The sequence below is a fragment of the Microtus pennsylvanicus genome, chromosome 13, assembly GCF_037038515.1.
Source record: "Microtus pennsylvanicus isolate mMicPen1 chromosome 13, mMicPen1.hap1, whole genome shotgun sequence".
NCBI classification, from domain to species: Eukaryota; Metazoa; Chordata; class Mammalia; order Rodentia; family Cricetidae; genus Microtus; species Microtus pennsylvanicus.
This window is the reverse complement of record NC_134591.1, coordinates 39922369-39944716: the sequence shown is the minus strand read 5'-3', so window position 1 is coordinate 39944716 and position 22348 is coordinate 39922369. Positions and strand designations below refer to the sequence as shown.

At 44.3% G+C, this 22348-nt stretch overlaps 1 protein-coding gene across 4 annotated transcripts in view; it reads right to left on the bottom strand.

The window, feature by feature from the left end:
* Positions 1-22348, bottom strand: part of Dab1 (DAB adaptor protein 1) — a 1119830-nt gene that overhangs the window by 792593 nt on the left and 304889 nt on the right. The gene's annotated exons all lie outside the window — the stretch shown is intronic.

The following is a 22348-nucleotide window of genomic DNA, read 5'->3' as shown; positions in this document are numbered from 1 at the left end:
GTTTGTGGAAAGACAGGAGATAGAAACCGCAATTATGACAATACTTATGCTGCTAGTTCCTGAGAGATAGGAGTGTTTTAAGTGCAGGTTGCAGCCATTACATATATTAGTTTATTTGTTAATTAATAGTAAGCCACTGGTAGGGTTACTATGGTTATTACACAGATAGAGAGACAGAAACAAACATAATTTATATGTTTGTGACCACAGCTTTTAAGGGAAGAGTGAAGATTCTAGCTCAAGCACCCAAGGTCCTTACTCAAAGTCAAGTGTCTTAACTGTCAGCTCTTACTCCAGGTGATGGTGTATTTTTGATGATGTGTGCCCTAACAGGCACACATGGAGAGGAAACCAAGGGAGGGGGATGTATAAGAAGTCAAACAAACAGCTAGTTCTTGCCATCTTGATGAAAGAAAATTTTGAAATATTAGGATAAGTGGAATGATATCCAAAGCCCAAAGAAGAACATGTCAACACATTAACACATTTTTCTCACTTTTTTCTTCATATTTCATCCGAAAAAAAGATTCTATAAATATTGACAATAAATTTCAAAGATGAAATCCAAAAATGAAAGGGTGGTGTAATCCAAAGAGCATGGTTCTAGTTTCCAGCCCATGGTCTACCATTCTTTAGCTTTCTGACCTTATGAAAGTTGCCTAAGTTCTATGAACCTCATTATGTAAAAAAAAGTGACCTGAGAACCTCAGGAAAGTTTTTATGACAACTAAATATGAATAGTGCCTTCCATTCAGCAGGCATCATGATGTGTAAAGAGCTCCTGTCTCTTCGATTGATCTCATTTGTTCTTTTATAGATATCCCACTTCAATCAAATTGGTCTATTTGCTTTTATTAAACATGATGGAATCCTTCAGTCAGCTTGCATTTCTGCATCCTGATCTTTTTGCTGCAGTAATCATTTTGTTTCCCCAAATCTTCTCCCTTTGGATTCTTCCATTCAAGTCTACACCAACTACCACTAACTCTACAGGATTCCTTAGCCATTGACCTCAGATGTACACTCCTCTATCTCTGAGTTCCCTAGTGCCACTGGGTGCTACCACTATTCAAAGGTTAATCTCCACAATGCCAGCAGTTAGCACAAGCTTACCTGTGTACCAGGCACTGTTCTCAATACTGCATGTACTTTGTATCTCTCCTGATCTTTTCCACAAACCGTATGTGCTGTTGTTGTGTCTAGGCATAGGCATACAGGACTGTCATTAGTTGCACATCTTATCTGTGAGCCTGGACTGGACTGAAGGCTCTTGAGGGCAGAAACTCTGAGCCTGATGTTTAAAATGGTAGACTTTTAAATGGAGTAAAAGATTTTGAGTTCCCATTGATACCAATTCCAGTGCCTCTGTGCTTTCATTCATTACCCAACTTTGCAAGAGTTTCCATTATGAAAGGGGATGCTCATGATGCCTGCTTCCAAATGACATCAGAAGGCTCAGATTATAGATCAGAGAATCTAAAACAGTGCCAGACTGATGGAGACCTTTGTGAGTGGTCAGCCCACACCATTAGAATTTTTTTAAAAAAGAAAATACAGGCATGATTGTCTCAGTCATAGCATTTTGACTCCGTGGTGGCTGAAAGCAATGTAGATTGAGTAGAAGTCACACTTTTTGAAATCTGCTGTTTCCCTAGGTTGACAAGTGTGTGAACGTACTCTCTTCCATGCTGGGTTGTGCAGCGAAGTGTAGGTGCCAGTCAATCCTGGGATCAGAAGAACAACCTGCAATCTACAGGGCACTGACTATCCAAGGCATGATGTTCTGTAAATGGGTAAGTTGAATGCACTTTCAACTGTGTATGGCTTTGCTGAGATGTAAACACACAGTAGGTCAAAGTTTCTAACAGCTTTGCCCCTCAGCTTGCACATGTTAAAGTCTGGACCTGAAATGCCTTCTCCTGCTGTTACCATCTTTCCACCATGACCATGAGGAAGCCAAGGCCTAGGGCTCCAAGATTCATCCCCAACAGATCCATGCTTGGTAGTCCCTTTTCCAGAGAGCCTTGCCCCTTGTGCCCTCCATCATCTTTTAATTTTTGTTGTTGCTTTTCTAAGAGGGTCTTACTATATTACTATATAGCCATGACTGACCTGGAATTCTCTATGTAGACAAAGTTGTCCTCAAACTCACAGAGATCTGCCTATGCCTGCCTCCTGAGAACTGGGAATAGGTGTGCACCACCATACCCGGTGTTATCTTTAATGCTCAATTCTCTTGCTCTGATGCCCCATGTGTTATAGCGCCTTGTTTCAATTCTTACTCAACACCACGTTCCCGGAAAAGGGAGACTTGTCTTAATCATCAGTCCCTGATACTTCACACCCAGCACCGACATAAGTGGGTGTCACTAAATGTCTATTAACTGAGTGAGCCAATGAGCTAAAAATAGAAAAGCGAGTAAGCAACCAGGGAAAGCCACCAAATCATAACTTATGACTAGATAATTCTCAGAAAAGTCATTCAATCTGACAATCAAAGCATAGGAAAGAAACTGTACGAAAGTGAAATACTTTATAAAAATAGATGGCTGGGCTCTGTGAGGGACCAGATGTACTCCCATCATTCATATATATCCCCACTTCACGCTGCCAAGCTATTGAACCTTTAGCAATAACGGTTTTGAAATGCTAGATTCACCACCAATTCTTAAACTCGGGACATTGACAGGCACAGTGTTTGGCTGCTCAGAAATACGCAGAGCATTATGGAGAGAAAGTAATAATTAACTCAAAAGGAACGGGGCAAGTAAACATTCTATTAAAAAGGGGAAAAATTCCAAATGAATATAATCTCCTTCCATTACATTATAAGCATTAAAATTAATAGTGTTGGTTTCTCTGTGGCTTGGATAGTCATTGTATTTAACAAGCTGAAGTTAACTTCACAGGGAGAGAAAAAAAAAACCAAATTAAATGTACCGGTGTCTCAGGAAACTTCATTTTCTGAGTGAATAGCCAAGTTGATGTGCATCGCCAGAATGTCTGACAATCAGTTTTCCATACTGGTGTGTTCTGAATGGGAAAGGAAACCAACTCTTCATTTAAATTATATTGCAAATCACTTCTTGCCTGCTGAATGGCATTCAGCGGCAGTAGGTGGCTTTCACCGTAGGGCCCAAACCAAGACCCGGGATGATTAATGCTAATTTGAAATGTTTTCTTGGGGTGGGGGGATGAGTCCGTTATCTTGGCGCAGAAGAGGCTGAGGAAATTTTATGGTGGGTGACTGACTCAAAGGCCAACAGCATATTTACCATCAGATAAAAAATGCACATTCACAAACATACCAAGACAAGTCAATTATTCCCCCATTCGCTGCTCCTCGGGTCCTTTGTGGAAAGAAACCTATTTATACTTCCCATCAAATGGATACGCAGAGTCATAGTAAACAAGCCCCCAGTCCCTCTGTTCTCTAGTTTATTTCCCAGGGCACCTTCCACTGTGGAAGCCATTAGTTTGGGTCTTTTTGTTCCCGATTTATCAAGACAGACATTCTGCTAGCTGGGTCGGTTTTACTTCCAGAGCCCAAACAGTTCAGAGACAAACCATTTGGCGGTGTGAAGGGAAACAAAACAGCAGCAGCAGCAGCAGCAGCAACAAAGCTCTCAGTAGTCCTTCGGCCAGAGTGACTGAGGATCTACAGTGACCATGGCAAACACATGGGCACATCTTAAATGCTTATTACTTGTCTTTTACTTCCTGTACAATGTCACCCAACCAGACCATGCAAAAATAAGGAAATGAATCTGAACTAATAGGTGCCCAAATATAACTTAACCCCAGTCATCATACATCACTTCTGGAATCAACGTATTCTTTGCCAAGAAAAGAATCCTCCTTGTGGGTCACAGATGAGAGTAGATTCTCGACTGCACTGTGAGCAGCGTGCTCCTAGCAGTCTTCCCCACACAGTTGCTCTCTCTGTACTTGGGCGTTAAGGCAGGGTGTGCTGCTGAGGGCATCTGAACTCCCAGGGTCTGCCGTAGGTGTCTAGCTCTCTTCTCTTCTCTGGGATGTCCTGGATGTCATCCCTTCCCTTGCTGAGCTCAAATTTCCTACTGTGCAAGATTGTCATGTGGATTTGGGATAAACCACCCAGCCACAGAACGTCTGTCATAAGCAGACACTCTATCATGGAGAGCTATTATTGCAATGTCCTTCAAATGAAGCCTGTTTCTGCACTTATCAGTGTTTTTCTACCGTGCTGCCCTGATGATCAGCGAGTAAGTGCTTGAGATATTGGTTATCAGTACATCTAATGGGCTAATTTATATATGCAGAAATAGCCCTGCACCGTAAGTACACATTTTCTGTTATGTGTGTTTAAATCAATGGACTTCAATGGCTGAAAGCTCATTTCCATGTGGGGCTTTGACCTTTAAAATTACTGAATGTGCTGCTCAAGTGACAGGCTCCTTTCTGTACCCGACACTGATTTGCAAAATTAGATGTCCAGAAGGCTAAAACATAATTTTTTGAGAACAAGACAACAGTCTAACAAGCTTGGGAATGTGCCATTAACCCGGAGCACAGTGGAGTCTTGGTGATTATTAAGGCCCTATACTTCTGCTTGGACGGTATGCAAAACAGGTCACACCTTTACTCAGGCCAGCTACAGACCAGCTTCTGTGAGGAGGGCCCAAAGCCCAGGTGCTCCCTGAGCCTGCCTAGCCTGAGTCTGTCCTCGTGCTGGCTGCATACTGATGCTACTGTGGAAGGCTTTACAAAGGGCTCTGATCCCCTACTTGGGAAGTGACCGTCTTTGTGGGTGGAGCCTGCACAGAGGACATTTCCTACAAACTCTTGAACTGTCACGTGATGGTTTGGGTTGCAGACAAAATTCTAAGAGTAGAAGACTAGATAGATTGGCTGGTGTTCTTTACAAAGCAGTGGTCTTCCTCCTAAGGAAGCTGAAAGGTGAGAATGAGTCGCCCAGAGAAACAGAGTAGGGGAGGAGAAAGAAAAGATGAGAGCAGAGAGCATGGGATGGGGCTGTGATCAGAGAGAAAGGGCAAGTCATACTCAAGACAAGGGTGCTTCAGGAGATCTGGAAGGTTTGAGCCAGAGTTCTCTGGAGGACCTTGCAGATACAGCTTGAGTAGGCCAGCTCCTGGGACAGTGAAACCTAAGAGAACTCACCGTGGTGAAACCTAACAGAACTCCCAGAGTGCACACTACCTCTGCAGACTGTGACGGCTCTGGGGGATGGTGGTGGCTCCTAGGAAGGAGTGTGGGTAAACTGAGGAAGGAGTCACTCCAGTTGCCTGGCCTATGGGCCCACATTTCTCTGACACCCCATCTCAGTACATGTCTCCAGGCCCTTCTGTGATTTACTATTTTTCTTCCTGAAAAGTTCTTTTCCTCTCTGCCATGGAAACACCATCAAATGTCACCTCCAAATAAGTTATACGTATTTCCCCAGGAAAAGATGAATGGCTCCTCTGTTCAGCCAATGTTATTTCTTTCAGACTCTCAGAGAATTCTGCTTGGTTCACCTCATCACACCAAGTTAAATTCAGGCACCTCATGACCAGTCCTAGGGGTCATTCTGTGTTCCCATCTTTGATCTTTGCAACAACGCTCAGCATACAGTATGAATGTGGAAACCATTTTTCTAAAGAGCCTGTGGCACTGCAGGGGACATCTAGTTCTTCGTTCTTCCCAACACCTTTTTTGTGTGTAATTGGAGAGCTGTCTCACTTGGGACCACAGGCTGGATTTTGGAGGAGCTATCTATCATAATGACTTCTGAATGTCTACTGGCTTAGGGGTTGACATGTGTCCTGATTTTTAGCTTTTGCCAACCTGACTCAAGTCAGCAGGGCATTTTCCTGATTGATGATTGATGCGGGAGGGCCAAGCCCACTGGGGGCTGTGCCATCCCTGGGCAGATGGTCTTGGATGGTGTAAGGAAACAGGCTGAGCAAGCCAGCAAACAACATTCCTCCCTAGTCTCTGCTTCAGTTCCTGCCTCCGGGTTCCTGCCTTGCGTTCCTGCCCAGGTTCGGCTTCGTGATGGACTCCAGCTGTAATGTGAAATAAATCCTTTCCTCCCCAAGTTGCCTAGTGTTTGACCACAGCTATTGAAACAAAACTAAGATATCACGTGACCCAAGAAGTACCAACAAAAGTTCTTCTATGAATGCTGAAGAGAAGGGACTCTGGTCTTTGGGGATCAAGACCTGTAAGGACTTTACCTTGCAACCACCCAAATTAAATACATTTGTTACAAGGATAAAGCAAGCACAGCAGGAGTAAACAGGGATAACAGTTAGCAGGCAAAGCTAGAAGCAATCGATGGTTAGGGAGAATGACTCAGAAAAGTCACCTTAGCACCTGGCTAAAACTTGGCCTGTAGCCAGCACTCAAAGACTGCCTAGCTGCACAGGCCAATAAAGCCACGGCTTTGCCTACTTACATTAATTTGACCCCTGCCCCTGTCAATGCAAGTGATCTGAACCAACTCAATCTTATTATCACAAAGATTCTGATAAAATGCCCTTGTCATTTAAAAGATGCATTTGATTGTTCTATTAGGAAGTCAGCGATGCAAAGAGTATATTTGTTTTAAAACAATGCTTTCAAGATTGCTTAATGTGCTCTAAGGGATCTGTAGATAGTGAAATTAGAGATAAATGAAAAAGAAGTACCTGGGGCTCAGCCTTCCCTTTAAGCAAAGGCAACTGTCATTATTCTGTTTTGTAGATTGGGATTTCACGGGCAACTAGTTTTTAAAAGGGCCCCATTGCCTTTATATATATATATATAAGGTCTTAGACTGATGCTTTAAAAGAAAATGGAATTATATTTTAAATAAAAACTTTCTGCACCTAAAAGATGGGCTGAGAACTGCTGTGCAGAACGGCTCTTCGTGAGGAATCTGGCAAATTGAGGAGTTTGCAATCGAACCGGCTGCTAGAAAGAGACATTAGACAAAGGCAGGCCAACACGTTTTGTGGAACCTGTATGACATCTTGTCCACACACTCTGGGGCAGGCAATAGTCTCAAGTGCGTGTTGAATAAGCAAGAAGAAAGTTCTGCTTGTAGAACAAGACACATTTCTTCTCTGAGCAGACTCGGGAAAGCGAACTGTGAGAGACGACAGCCAGAACGGGTCATGAAGAATGGCTTAAGTTCCAAGTCCAGTCACAGGGCACTCTGGTTTCTCCCTCCCCCATGTCTAGTCCTGAGGCCCTGAGTTACTTTTCCATAACACCCTAGCCTGGTTCCTTCTGCCTCATTTACCTCTAGGAATCATTTCCCCTGAGGGGACATTTTGGGACTCCTGTCCTCCACTCTTGCTCTTCTCTCTCAGTGCCCTCCACAATGGTCACCATGTTGAACTTCCTCCAGTACAATTTGACTGAAGCACTTCCCTGCTTCTGCAGGCAAATGAGGTTCAGTTCCCACCCCAGGACCCGGTAGAGCCATATCCTGCTATCCCTTCCTGCCTCAAAAGCTACAGGGCCAAGCACAGACCTGTCTCATCGCTCTGTGCTTCAAACATATCTTCTCCCTCCTGTGGCATATGGGGTCAGCCAGGCCTCAGAACAACTATGCTGTGCTATGGTTTGGAAAACTTAGCAGAGCAGGATTACTAGGAGATCTTGCTGAGGAACAGTGTCCTGACTGAGTACTCCTGAGGTATGAAGAGATTCTGTAGATTGTTGACCAAGCCCTAAACTGGGCTTTAAGGGGAAGGCATTGGAAAACCCCCTGAGTGCCCATCCCACGCTTGTGCATGGCAATGGAAAAGGTACATCCCATGCCTCTGGCCACAGTCAGTTGATAACGGTTATAATAATTAGTATAATAATTAATAATAATAATATGTTGTCCTTAAGATGACCCATCCAATCAGCAGAGAGCTTGAAAGTAAATTACTCTTAGAGATCTGAAACCCAGAGAAGTGGCTTACTCAGGTCATACAGCAGGTAACAGGTAGAGGTGGGCAGCCATCCCTGAAATGTACATTTTTACCTCTGTACCTCCCAGTGATCAGCAACTGATGGCATCTCTCCAGTGTCCCTTAGGATATTCATTTTCCCCCTATCTGAACCCAAATGATACTCTGGGGAGACTAAGTACTTGCTAGTCACTTCTTACTAGCTGATAATTTCCTCGATCATAGGATTCTGCCTGCAGACCCAAATTCCAGGTACCTTTGCCAAAAGCTACATGCTTTATGCTGAAACTACAGACATGTCCGTGGAGCTGAAATTCCAGGCAGTTATGAGGCTCCTGACATGGGTGCTGGGAAACCCCAGGCCATCTCTCCAGCCCACCCAAAGAGACATCTGACCATGACTTCATTTCCGTCTTGAGGAATCTAAAATAAAGAGCCTAGCTAGGGATAAACAGCCAGAGACAGGGCAGACAGAGAACCCAGGGAGATGGAATTTAGAGTAGGGCCCGAATCCCTTAGAGAAGGCGTTTTGTTCTGGACTACTGGCACTGTGGCGGTGAAGGAGGGGCCTGCTATTTGATGCGGAGTCGTCAAAGCAGACCTCTCGTAGGGAGCACTAGCTCATGTTGAGACCACAGGCCAGCAAAGGATGCTGCAGACAGAAGGATTCTTCACACAGAGATCAACTTCCTGCTCTCAGAGGAGGTGTGATGTGTTGAAAAACAGCAAAGTGGATCTAGGAACTCAGTGTCCATAGGACCTGCAGTCCACAGGGTAGCCTGGGGTTCAATGCTTAATGCAATAGGAATACTAGGAAGGCTTAAGCTGAGACCTCATATCTGATATACAAAAATATCCCTCTGGTTGCCCTGTGGAGAAAAGTTCTTAAGAGCAACAGCGAAAAGTAAAGGATCAGTTATCAGGGGGTAGGGTTCCTATACAACATAGAATGACAGCCAAGGGCTTGTCTGGTAGGACAGGGAGAGGGGACAGTTTATCAGTTGCGCCTGTCCAAACTTTGCAACCTGGTCAGACAACAGGCCTGCAGAATAGGACTTATGGCAGAATGCGTGCCAATGTAACGAATTGCAGAATGCACAGCTGATTGCAGAGTGGGCTGCCATGCAGGCTTCATGCCTCCTCTAAATGTTCACACCGAGGCTTGCTATGTTCTCACCTTCGCCAGAAGTGCTGAGTGTCGATTCCAAGAAGAAATAGGAGAAACAAAAGTGGCCTTTGGAAAGTAGGGGTTGGGGGAGATAACGATGAGCTGTTTTTTCTTCTGTTAAAAAAGAAAAAAGTGGTTTTCAAATGTGAGGTCTATGGATGGCTACCAGTACCAAGAGCCCACATTTGCAGGTGCCAGTGGGCCAGATCCAGTCATCCCATGCATGAGGCGCATCTATTCATTCATCTGCACAGGGACAGACCCCTGATGCCCCCACCATCACTCTATCACAGATGGATAGACGAGGAAGCCAGGGATACAAAATAATTAGCCCAGGGTCACACAGCTGGCCAGCGTTAGAACCTCAGCACAGAAGGCAGGCTGGATATCGAGTGTGGCCATCATCCAAGTATTCCTACCTCAAGAAACTGTGCAAAATAAGAAGTCAGCTCTGGTTGAGGAGACCTTGTATTGTGATGTATTCCTAGCATGATTTCCAGCATAACATGCTATGCCGTGTAAGCTGTGTATGCATCACAGAAGAGGAGCACAGGGGGAACTATGGTATCCACTGCCACTGGAATGCAGTGAGGAAACACCACCACAAAGAAATCATGCTCTGAACCAATGGAGCATGCCAAGGCTCTGTGGGCACATGCGATCGTTAACAAACTGTAATTTCAAACAGATTTTTACTTAATTTTGGAGTCAACTGAAGAATACCAAAATTCAACAAATTACCCAAATCTCATTTTTTTTAAAGTATGAGAAAGAACACTTCAGAAGGTAGCATTCATGAAACCTTACCTGTTACTGGCCCTGAAACATAGTGTGTGAGTCAGCCCAGTTAAGTAGCAGAAGATAGGGCCTCTGAGACCTCATTCCCATTAGCAGACCAAGGTCAGTACCTATCACAAGCTGTGGGTTAAAACAGGCTAAGGAGGATGTCAACTGCCTTGAAATCCCTGCTTCCCAGAGCGCTAGCTGTGTGACCTTGACAGTATCTCTTAACTTTTCTGTGCTTCAGCATCTTCATTGGTAACCCAAGGTAAGATTACTTACCAGGCATAGTTCTTGTGCATGCACGGGAGAGGGGGGAGGCCCCGAGTCAGGGTGTGTCTAGGTCATACACTCAGGAATTGAAGTGGAGCTGTTACTGTTGCTATTACTACATATTGGTAGATGGAAACTCAGTAAGGCCAAATGTAGGATATTGAGTCCCTGCTGACTAGCTTTCATAGGGCTAGAAAGTTCTATGCAGCCTGCTGGGGGAGTAAAGTTATCAGCAGTCTTACCCAACATTGGATCTTGTATGAGTCAATTACAGCATGCCAGGTAAACTGCGCAATAGTGGCATGTCTGTTTGGAGGTAACCAACCGCTTTGTATTTGGATTTAAGACCTGTTCCACAGGAGGGAATTTCATACCTGTAAATCTGGCCAAAAGGTCATCGCAAGGAGGACACAAATCATAGGGTGGGGCCTGCTATTAAATGGTCATGTTCTGAAATTGCCTTATAAATATTTATGTTTGGACTCAAAGTCTTGGTCACAGAAGTTTCTTTTTTTGCAGTGGGAGGCAGTCAGTGCAGAGGCTCATGCTGATCAAAGTGCTGGGCATAATTGACTGTCAGTGCTTAGCACAAATGGATCATCTTTATCAATACTCTTGCCAAGGCTCGGGGAACAAAGTGAAAGAGGAGACAGAAAGAACCTAAAAGTCAGAGGCTGCAAATTGCTGTCTTCTGGATGCGAGATGCCTATTGCATTCATACACTCATGCCAAGAAGTCAAAATCCCAGCATAAATGGGAGAAGAGCTCTCTGTGCCTCACCTCTTATTGAGGAGCTAGTGATAGTGGTTGCGGGGAATCAGGTTTCTGTGAGAGCGGGCTCACTGCTACTTTGCCCATGCTCCTGTCGATGGCCCTACGTTTGTGCAAACATGGGCAGGATTAACTTGACATTTAAGGTTATTTTAGAAGAATGAAGAGGAGGAGGAGGAGTAGAAGAAGGACAAGGAGGAGGAAGAGAAATGATATCGGCATCTACAGGAAGTTGGAATGGACTCACATTGGGGGGAGGATACACGTAGAGTTTGAGGGAAAAAAAATGAGGGATAGATGTGACCATAATTCTTTGTATACAGGCATAAAATTTTCAAAGAATAAACTAAACTGTGGACTATAAAAATTAAGATCAATTAGGGAGCACAAAAGGCTTACTGTGAAAGCAACAAGTACTTTGATCAATATTTTTTATAAAATGTGTTGTTTGTAGGTAAACAGTGAAGAGAAATGACTTGATAGAGAAATTTGAAGGAGTCTTCCAGCTAGAAGATTATGCTGACTACAAGGATGCTCTCTAGACCATATAAGTTTCTCTATTTGATCCTAGGTAAGTGTCTTAATATTTCTGGGCCTCAGTTCTCTCACCTGTAAGTTTCCCAATTGTATTGAATGAGACAGTATACACACCTCCTTGGAATGCATGCCTCAAACAAAACAAAACAAAACAAAACAAAAACCAGAAAGTTGAAGTGGAGCTAATTGAGAAGAGGAAAGAGGTTAGCAGCAGCAGGAGGAGACAAGAGAGGGTACTGGGGGAATATAACCAAAATGCATTATGTCCATGAATGGAAATGCCATAATGAAACCCATTAGTGTATATAATTAATAGATAAGGATAAAACCATTAAAGAAATGCTGGCTTCTGTAAGAGTTAGCTATTGTACTTATGATATTGTTGGTGCTTATTATTATTACTTTGCTCTTTTCCCTGCATGTGAATTTAAGAGGAAATCAAGAATCTATTGAAAAAAAAATGTCAGTTGTGGGCTCTGGATTCCAAAGAAGAAAGAGACATCACCACCCTAATTTTAACACAACGCTGGGGTCATTCATAGATGCTGAAGATCTATAGGCAGGCTGTTTAATGACTTGCCAAAAGAAAAAAAAATGAAAGAGGAACCATGATTTGATTCCTTGAAAGTTCCAGAAAATGAAAGACAAAGTATGGCAAAAGTGCTATCCCATCCCTTCTGGCAATTAGCGCAGTAGGAAACAGGGTACAGAGAGCTGGAGGATCCACCAGCTCCTTTGATGGAACAGAAAAGGATAATATATATTTTCACCTTCAGAAAGGTTAGGTAATTATAAACATATTCTCCTTACTCATAATATTTTAAGCAAGTAATTGTTGCCCATGGGAAAATGTTTAATTATTTCTGACGAACAACTGTGGCCTAGAAACACTAGAACAGGACGGGCTCAGCGTAGAAACCTGGGCCCGGTTCTTAATTGTGCAGCAATCTTGCCTTTTCATTGTGTGTGAGTAGAGCCTGCTATTGGTTTTTCTCTCAATTGATTTCACATTTTTTTTTCTTAGTTTAGCAACAGACGGTCCTTCCAATTAGCTCTCATGTTCTGGACTCAGCAGATTAGGGGTTGCCTTGAGCCTTGGTGACAGAAACCCCATCCCTTTCAAGGTTGGGTGACCAGCCTAAGCCCTTTTCTGGATACTTCAGCCTCCTTCTAACTGGATCCCTGTCCTCCTCAGCCAGTGTGGAGCAACAGCAGCAGCAGCCTCCTCTTCGGGTGAAGATAATAGTGACTTCGTAGGAAATGGGACTTGGACACTAGGAAGTGGGGGTTGACAGTGCAGTCGCTCCATGGGTGGAAAAACAGAGGCCCAGCAGGCAAGGAGGCTTGGCAAGATATACTACAAAACTGCATTTTAGTCTAGGGTCATCTGTCTCCACATTCAGTTCCTCTGAGAAAGAGCAGAGGCAGAATGAGCTGTAAGGAACAGAGTCCCCCCCACACACACACACCAATCCTGACACCCCTGAACTATAGCCTGACAACAGGCCCCGTGGGAAGCAAGGTTTTCAAGAGAAAATAGCAGAAGGGCCTGAAGAGAGAACTCAACATGCCTTGCCCCTGGATCAGGGAGTCCTGGCGTCCAGTCTCCTTCAGCAGTGCAATGATTTCTGACCACTACATCACAATCCCACACTATATAGCCAAAAACATTTCAAAAGTAAGGTTTTTATTTTTTTCAGGACTGAAGCTGAATGGGGACTTTGATCTCTCTCATTTTTCATCATTTTTTAGTTTACTGCCTTCAACGATTGGAACGTTCCCCTGTTTTAGGAATGGAATGAATTTAAGATAGGGTAGAAAGACGGAATATTAGAAGACACGGGAAAGGGAAAGAGCCCCTCTCCCAGAGCCCACAAGATGTCTCTGATCAGCAGAGGAGCAAAAGTTCCTGTACCTTCTCAAGGCCTTTCTCCCACCCATCTGTAAAACATCAGTTTTTGAGGATTTTTCACCAGGAACCACATTTACAAGACAAGGCCAAGCACTGAACCCTGTATGAGATCCTGTGAGTCCCAGGTTGACCTTACCAGGTATAATGAGCATGGAGGCAGATTCCTCTGAATGAATAAATAAGGGGAATCTGTAGTGTAGATAGAGCAAATTTATAGAATAAGAATGAATGTAACTTGGTGTAATGTAAGAGCATTTCTTCTTGTGTGTGGTATGGAAAATTACTAAGGTGAAATATTAAGAGAACATTTGCCTGCTTGAAGGCTGCCACACCCATCTGGCCCTGCCAGATGTGGGAGCTGCACCCAGCAATCGTGGTAACGAAATAATCTTGCCACACAAGAGGGACCCCCACCCTTCTGTGGCCAGTCGATACTGATAACCGAGGACATCTGGTTATCGGTAGGATCAAACGAGGGGCAGTTTCGAACTGACTTAAAAGAGGTGGCTGAAGCAGGACGGTTATCTCACTTCTCACAATGGCTCTGGCATCAGGCCTCCATTGAAAGAGAGATCCTCCTAGCCTGCCTCCCGAAAAGCAGCAATATTGAATGCCTTGCCTAAACATTTAATGTTCTGTCTCCCGAGCACAGAGCTTTGTCTCCCGAAAACAGACATTTAACCTCTTGCATCCCGAATGCAAATCCTCATTCCCTGAGAGTGGACATTGGAGGTCTGTCTCCCGAGAACAGACTAGATACTCTGCCTTTCAGAATGCTTTGCCATCCCGAGAGCAAAGCCTCATCTTCGAGAGTAGAGAACTAAAAGTCTTGTCTCTTGAGACTCGGTAACCCGAAAGCCGAGTCCAAGGCCCTTACCAGATGCCAGACTGGAACATCAGGACCTTATCTCCTGAGCGCAGACTACGGGATTAAGAGTCGATCTTCGCTACCCAGCCCCCAGTGCGGACAAGAGCCCAGCCTGAAGAAATTCAAAAAGCCCTTTTTAAGCCAGGAAATATCAGGTCGTATGATGCTATTTTATGTGTGTATGAGAGGTTAAGAGAAGAGCATAGATGTGTTAATACATATGTTTAGGGTGTGACATGTTAAGAGATATTTTATGGATAATTGATAAGATTAAGAAATATTAATGGATAAGCTAAGGTTAAGGAGTGTTTCATAGATAATTAATGAATAAGTTGTATTAAGGTTATAGATAATTAATGGATAAGTTGTATTAAGGTTAAGAAGTGTTTTATGAATAAATGATGTTAGATTAGGTTATGAATTGGTTTTATGTATTAGGTTTAGTGGGATTAACAATTGTGATATTGAAGTGCCTGTGTGTTGCCCATTATCAATCCCCCATGCCTATTAAGATTGAAACCCCCATTGATGAATTGGATATTGAAGTTGCTAGTAAAGAATCATTATAAAGACAATTCTCTTGCTTGGTCTGGTTACTCATCACTCTCTGGGGAGAAGGGCACAGAGTCCTCATAGATATTACTTGAAAAGAACCTGGAGCTGAAGTCCCCCAGCTCGTAACACCAGGTTATAATTCCAATCCAGGAACCTCCAGAGTCACCTTAGGCTCTCACTCATGAAACGAGGGAGGAAAAAGAAAAAAGATGCTTCTTAGCAACCCTTTGAGATGTAACTTGAGAGTCACTAGGATGGTATAAATGACTAATATTAAGACAATCCACAGTTTAATTTCTTAAGTAACTGGTACCAACACTTGGGTATGTCCTTCTGAGAGCTCCCTCTTCTCTTCACCTGTATACTTAAAACCCGTAATAAAATATATGTAATGAAATTAGCTCTGTTTCATAGTAGCTATGAAATTCTCTTCTACATCAAAGGCACAAACAGAATCCTGGTTTAGCCTGAGCTGATGTCCCTAAAAGCTTAGGTGAGTGCCTCAGGCTGCTAAGGATGACAGTGGAGCTGTGTCTGTCTGCTTATTGCTCAAAAGGCCTAGGATGTAGAACCAGCTGATCCTTGATGATTAACGTCTCTCTTCCCCCACCACCTCTCTCCTCTCTCTCTCTCTCTCTCTCTCTCTCTCTCTCTCTCTCTCTCTCTCTCTCTCTCTCTCTCTCGTGTGTGTGTGTGTGTGTGTGTGTGCTTTAATGAGACAGGAATTCAATGTTTTCACAAGTATCCCATGCCACTTAGGGATAAGATAGCATTGTGATAGGTACAGAGAATAATAGACATCAGTTTACTCCAGAGCCTAGGAATAAGGATACATCCTAAAAACAAAACAAACAAACAGACAGACAGATAAAACAAACACAAGAACCGGACAACATCTGCTTCGTAGGCTCATTCATCATGCCACCAAGACATGTATTCTTTCACACGTGGAAATTTCGACTGCTTCTTAAACAGCTCTCCCTGCTTCTGGAAGATATTCAAACACCAGCAGTTTCCTGCGAATGTGTGAATCTTCTGCCTGCCTTTCCTTTGTGAAGTCTTAAATAGAGAATATGTGATTTCTAAAATTCTCACGAAATAGGAGCAGTTTCCCAATTTCATCTATGTGTGAAGTTCGTGTCCTAAACCAAGAGCATGGAAATTGCTTTGGATTCCGGTGGGGGTGGGGGGAGGAATGAAGTGTGTGGTGTCATTCCATTGTTCAATTTAACGGCCTTGGAAAACCTCCCTTATTGTGTACCATTCTGGAATTCTGTCTCTAAAGAACGCAAAGAACTATAGCATCTGTTGTATAGACAGGGTACAGAATCAGTGTCTGACCAGATAATGGCCAAAGCCATTGGAGACATCACAGGGGTTATAAGGTCTGTCCCACCTTCCTACGTCAGCCATCACAGGTGACACTTCACTGCCACAAGAGAAGGCAGAGCACAGAACCCCTGAAAAGCCCTGACCATCTGGCTTGCATAAGGAATGAGGAACAGAGGACCACAAAGAAGAGAGGGACAGAACTCAGGGCCCAATGATCTTTCCAATCCCCTTTATATTGTTTTTATTTAATTTTGTTGCTATTTGTGTTAGTTTCTTGAGGCAGGGCCTAATCTCTGTACACCAGGCTTGGGTTTATGTAGTCCAGGCTGGCCTCATACACCTGGCATTCCTTCTTTCTCAGGCTCCTGAGCCCTGGAATTACAGGTGCAAGCTACCATGCTTAGTCCTATGTCCCCTTTATTTTAACCCTTGCGTGAGACAAAACATTTGTTTCATGAATCTGCCCCCAAACTAGAGGAGTGTTTGTTCTGAATGCCTCAAGTCTTGCCCTAAGCGTTTCTCTTCGCTACTGCCCAGGAAACTCAGTCCCAGGTGAAACAAATGACCCCCCCCCCAGTCCTACTGCCTGATGTGCCAGCTATTGGTTTATTAGCTTGGAAAAGCCCTCTTCCAAGGGTGTTGGAATAGGACCAGGGAGGAATGCCACCAGTACAACAAGGCATACGCTCATGGCAGAGTCGTTATTGCAGACACTGGCTCTGTGGGACAGACAACCCCCCGTGGAGATGTATGCACGGTGAGGAGAAACGGACACATTGTGGGGATGTCTGATGGATCCAGGAGTAAGACCAGCACCCTGCTGTCTATGTATTAGAAGAAGGTGGAAACTATCTCTCCAATTTGGGAAAACCTAAGCCTTGTTATTGGATCGTCAGCCTCCTGAGAGTGAGGAAATTTGTTCCAGGATGCTGGGCAGTTCATAGGGAGCTGGTGGCCCTAATAGCTAAACTCCTCTGGCTTAGCGAACCTGCAGGGGTTGTTCAAAGGACACAAGATCACCTTTGCTCCATGGGTAAGGAAAACTCAACCCATCTTTCTCGAGTTTCCAGACCTTTGCCCACCTGTGTAGACGGAGACTGTTTGTTTCCCGGTCGCCCACACCTGAAATAACCACACAGAAACTGGATTATTACAACACTGTTTGGCCTATTAGCTCACGCTTCTCATTGGCTAGCTCTTATATCTTAAATTAACTCATTTCTATTATTTTATATTTTACCATGAGGCTCGTAGTTTGCCGGCAAGATTCCAGCGCATCTGTCTCCTGAGGCGGCTACTACAAGGCTTCTCATTGACTCCGCCTACTCTCTCCTCCTCTATCTTCTTGGAACTCCTGCCTTGCCCTACTCTGCACTGAAATAGGCCCAAAGAAGCTTCTTTATTAACCAATAGGATTCACAGCATACAGAGGGGAATCCCACATCACATCTGGCCAACCAGTTTCAATCTGTAGATGTCTGGGGAGGGGCAGGAGTGTCGCTGTTTGGTGGGTTTTCTTGATGACACTGTTTTCTTCCAGAGGCCCTTCCTGATGTCCCAAGTCAGTCTTGTTCTACGTTTTTAATAGCAGCCAGTCCTCATCAGAGTACTGTTTCCCCATTTTTATTCAAACTTAAAACTAATGTGTGCACATCTGTATATGTGCATACATGTTGTAGATGCCAGAGGTTGACATCAGGCTTCTTCCTCTATTGCTCTTTACTTATTTTTTTCCCTGGGAGTGAGCAGAGTCTCTCAGTGAATGTGGCGCTTACAGCTTAAGCTGGGCTAGCTGACCAGCAAGCCCCTGGGATCCAGCCCGTCCCCAGCTCCAGGGTTACAGATGTGTACAGCTGCAAAGCTTCTTAGCTGTGTCCTGAGTATCTGAACTCAGGGCCTCATGTTTTCACAGCATGTATATGTGTGATATTCACCGAGCATCTGCCCAGCTCTTCTCAGAGCATTGACTCCTGTCGTTGATGGCCTCTCAGCAAAATGACCAGTTCTAGGGAAGAAAAAACTAGGTTTTCCAGTCCACCACAATAGTACGGGCTTCAAAAGGCTTCTTGAAGAAATGATTATTTTTTCTTTTTGAATTAAAACAATCTATGGCTCAAAAGCACAGGATGTACTTTCCCATTTATTAACTCCCTCACATCACGCCTTTATTGCTCACACAGAGAACTATTATTCAAATTGTTACAAGTCAGGAAGTAAGGGCCTGAAGAGAAAGGTTAATTTGTCTGTGAGCCAGGCTAGGAGTTGGATGTCAAGTCTGTCCAGCACCCTTGCTTACACGGCCTTCTTCCTCTCTCTTTCTATTCACCTAAGCCCTCCAGAGAAACTTCAGCGGTGCCTTCCCTCCCCCACACCTACTGTGGAATCCCAATTAATAACGGCAAAAAGCATTTGCTATTGTTCTAAGGAGCTGGAAAATCAATGTGTTCATTAGCACACCCTCCCTGCCTGCAATCAGCTAGGAAGATAAGGTGCTGGGGCCAGTTCTCTGCATTTCTTGTCAACCATCTGTGACTAAAAATGTTCTTTGCTGTTCACTCCTCTCAAGTCCTCATAACTGTAATCCATCCTCCTCCACCTCCCTTCCCCACAGCAGTAACAGTGCTCATCGTTGCCAATAAAATTCCAGCACCGCCCCACCTCCCAAAGTCCCCTGACCCTTCCCAGACCCTCCTAGGTGGCAAGAGTTTAGACTTTATGATTCTGGTGTGGACTCTCGGCTTGTGAGTGCCGGCTCTCCATGAAGGAACAGATTCAGGCTTCCCCCAGAGGAGGAATCCGAGCTGTTGTGCCACATCCTCCGCCAAAGATCAACGCCCCGCTCCTTTCCTGTGGTGTAAGCACTGGGTCCAATGTAGCTGAAACCCCCAGTGATGTGCGTTTGGGAATGCGCTGTGTCCTCTGAACGCACTAAAAATCAGCCAGCTCAAATAGCAAAACATCCTTTTGATTCCATAGGAAAGGAAATCTACAGAAAGGCTGCAATCACAGCGCAAAGAACACCTGAACGCATCTCGCTTAGATTCGCCAGCTGTTAACAGTGGCCGCGTTCGTTCGTCTTATCTTTTCTTCTCTAAACCTGCCCCCTCCTGAATCTACTTGATACAGATGGCAGTCCCGTTTTTCCTCGCCCTTAAATTCTTTAGCGTTTCAGTTCCAAGAAAAAGACCATTTTCCTAGCTAGCTGCAATGCCATGATCCCATCAGTACACCAGACAACTATTATCCAGCTCAGAGTCCACATTCAGATGTCCCTAACTGTCCCAATAACGTGATGTATACGTCCCTTTTACAGATAGGATTCAATCAAGGAAGGAATTGAGTTTGGCCGTCATGTCTTGTTATCTTGTAATCTGAACCTGGTTCTCAGGCTTATCACCACCCTATTTTCATTTTGAATTGTGTATTCCAGTTGTTTGGTAGAATGACCCTCAATTTGAGATGTGTGATTCCATTTGGCCCTGTCATTGGGAATATTACATTATCACTCCATGTTGGCCAGGTTGCTACGCTGTAAGGTTGCCTTCCTTGTCTGGCCAATTAGAAATCAGCATTATTTGAGACTATATCTGAGACCATGTAAATATTCTCTCCTCAACTTCTCTCAGTGCTTATAAGTATCCTCTGATAATTCTTGTCTGAACAATTAGTATAACGACAGTTGCAAACTGTGGTGTCCTGGCTCCGACATCCCTTTTACTGGTGGTTGCTTCTGTCAGCAGAGTTCCCCTCTGCCCAAAGTTTCTAGTGTTGCTCCAAGCATGTAGATTCTTCTCAGATTCCTCTCTGTACTGTTGGTCAGTGTGTTTGTTACCTTCTCTCTGTCATTAAGTTTTCTGTTGCTCCAATTAAGTATCTTGAAAGAAGCATGAACCCCCAGGCTCCTCTCTACTCTCTGTCATCAGGACCTTATTTCTGATCCTTGTTGTGCACCTAATATTTTCATTGTCTGAGAAGTCACGAGGAGGGGTCAGCAACCACAACTGTACATTAATAGCTCTTCTCCCCTGCAGATGGTGAGATCCCTGAGGGGTGGTAGCTCCCTCTTTTTCATCTCCCCAGCTTCTAGCAGGTAATGGGTGCTCAGTAACTACTATGGATTTCAACTAGGCATAAAACAGCGACTCAAAATGTCAAAAAAGCTTAATTAAAAGACAAACTTGGAAAACTTACGTTTACCAACTGCTCAGGGCTATGCTGAGCCTCTAACACCATACCTCCAAGCAGCTATGTCAGCTCAGACTTTTACAGAAGATGCAAATGAACCTGGCTGAAACTTCACCCCTGTTCTGGGTTCTCTTACTTACAGGTGAACTTACACATACCAGTGAACGTATCTCCCTGTGTCCTGTATTCTCTAACTATGCTAGGGAGTTCTGGTTCCCTGGATACGCTATCCCAGGGCTTCTCAAGGAACCTCCTGGGAACCTTCTTAAAATTCGCAGCTGGGAAATGGCTCAGTGAATAAAGTGCATGCTCTCTGTGTGAGCCTGGCGAGCTGAGTTTGGATCTCCAGTGTTGGCAGAGAGCCCATGCACGGTGGTGCATGCCTGTAACCTCAACCCTGGGAGGTGGGAACAGGAGAATCTCGGGGACTTGCTGAATCACCAAGGCGAGGCTGACTCTCTAGGTCTGAGAATGACACCACACTTGTGACAGCGAGGCGCTATAGTGCTCCTATCAACGTGAATTTGCTATTGCTGTGTGATTTTAGTGCCTCAAATCCTTGAGTATAAAGAAAGATTATTACCCTCCATAGCTCCACTGGAAGGATGTCTCCTCTCACTAACAACTGGCTTATGAGCACCTATTGTGTGCGTTCCTATCTTAGGTTCTAGGGACCATAACTTCACAAGGTGAGATCTTATCTGTCACATATTCTTGTAGAGGCAGACTATAAATTAAGCCGATAAACCAACAAGGAGGTAACTGGAAAGCCTGGTCAATGTCGTGGAAAATAAGGGGGAGTGACCAGCTCGGAGGTGTTCCTTATGATCCGTGATCAGGGAGAGTCTATGAAAAAAAGAGATAACTGAACAGCGATCTAATAAAAAGCAGGGAGGAGGAGGGACAGGCAGCCTGTGAACAGCCGGAGGGAGGCAGAGCTTCCCAGGCAGAGTGCAGAGCTAGGGCCAAGCCCCAAAGGAAGCAAAAAGTGTAGAATGTTGTTGCCCCTCAGACAGTGAGTGATGGCAAAGAGCTCAGACAAGAGGCAAGGCTGAGGTCAGGGTCTGGCCTTGTGATGTGTAACAATTCCATTGTAACTGAAATGGAGAAATCACTGAAGAGTTTTGAGTAGAAGAATGATTGCATTTAATTTATGTTGTAAAATGATCATTCTGGCTGCTACATGAAAAATGTATAGTAATAAGAGCTAATGATAATAGCGAACATTTATTGATTGTACTTATTATGTGCCGGGCATTGCTGAGTGCCTTCTTATATTAGCTCATTTAATGCTCACAATAACTGCACAAGCTAGGTACTACTATTGCTCTCCTGTTATAGATGAAGAAATAGAGACAAAGAAGCATGAGGAAGCTTGTTCGGGGAGGAGCATATGGCTGCGAGGTTTGAAAAGTGCTTGCTGTGCAGATGGGAGGACCTGAGTTCGAATGCCCAGAATTCCCTCAATGGCCAAGCATGGGAGCAAGCATCTGTAATCCCAATACTCCAATGGAGAAATGGGAGGTAGAGACCAGATGTCCCCAGAAGTTCCCAGGTCAGTTAACCAAGCATATGTATTTAAAAAACAAAAAACAAAATCAAAAATCAAATTCTATCTCAAACAATGTAGAAGATGAGGACTGACACCAGGATTGTCCTCTGACACCCATGCTCTGTGGCGCGTGCACACCACATTCACACACACACACACACACACACACACACACTCACACACACACTCACACACACGAAGCTCACTCAATCATGTAGTAGCAAATATGTGTAAGAGTAAGATTTGAACCCAGGCAATCTGTCTGTAACACCCAGAACCGAGACCTCTGTTTCACGCAGATGAGCACGGAGGCCGAGCAGCTCCCTAGAAAGGAAGCTCCGCAGCCTAGCTGAGCATGGCCCAACTTGGACTAAGGTGTAACTGTGCAGGGGAAGTGGGCATTATAAGGACTATCAGGGGCCTGCTGGTGGGGGTGAGACAGTCAAGGATATGGAGACATTAGACTGATTGCTAAATGTTGGACTTC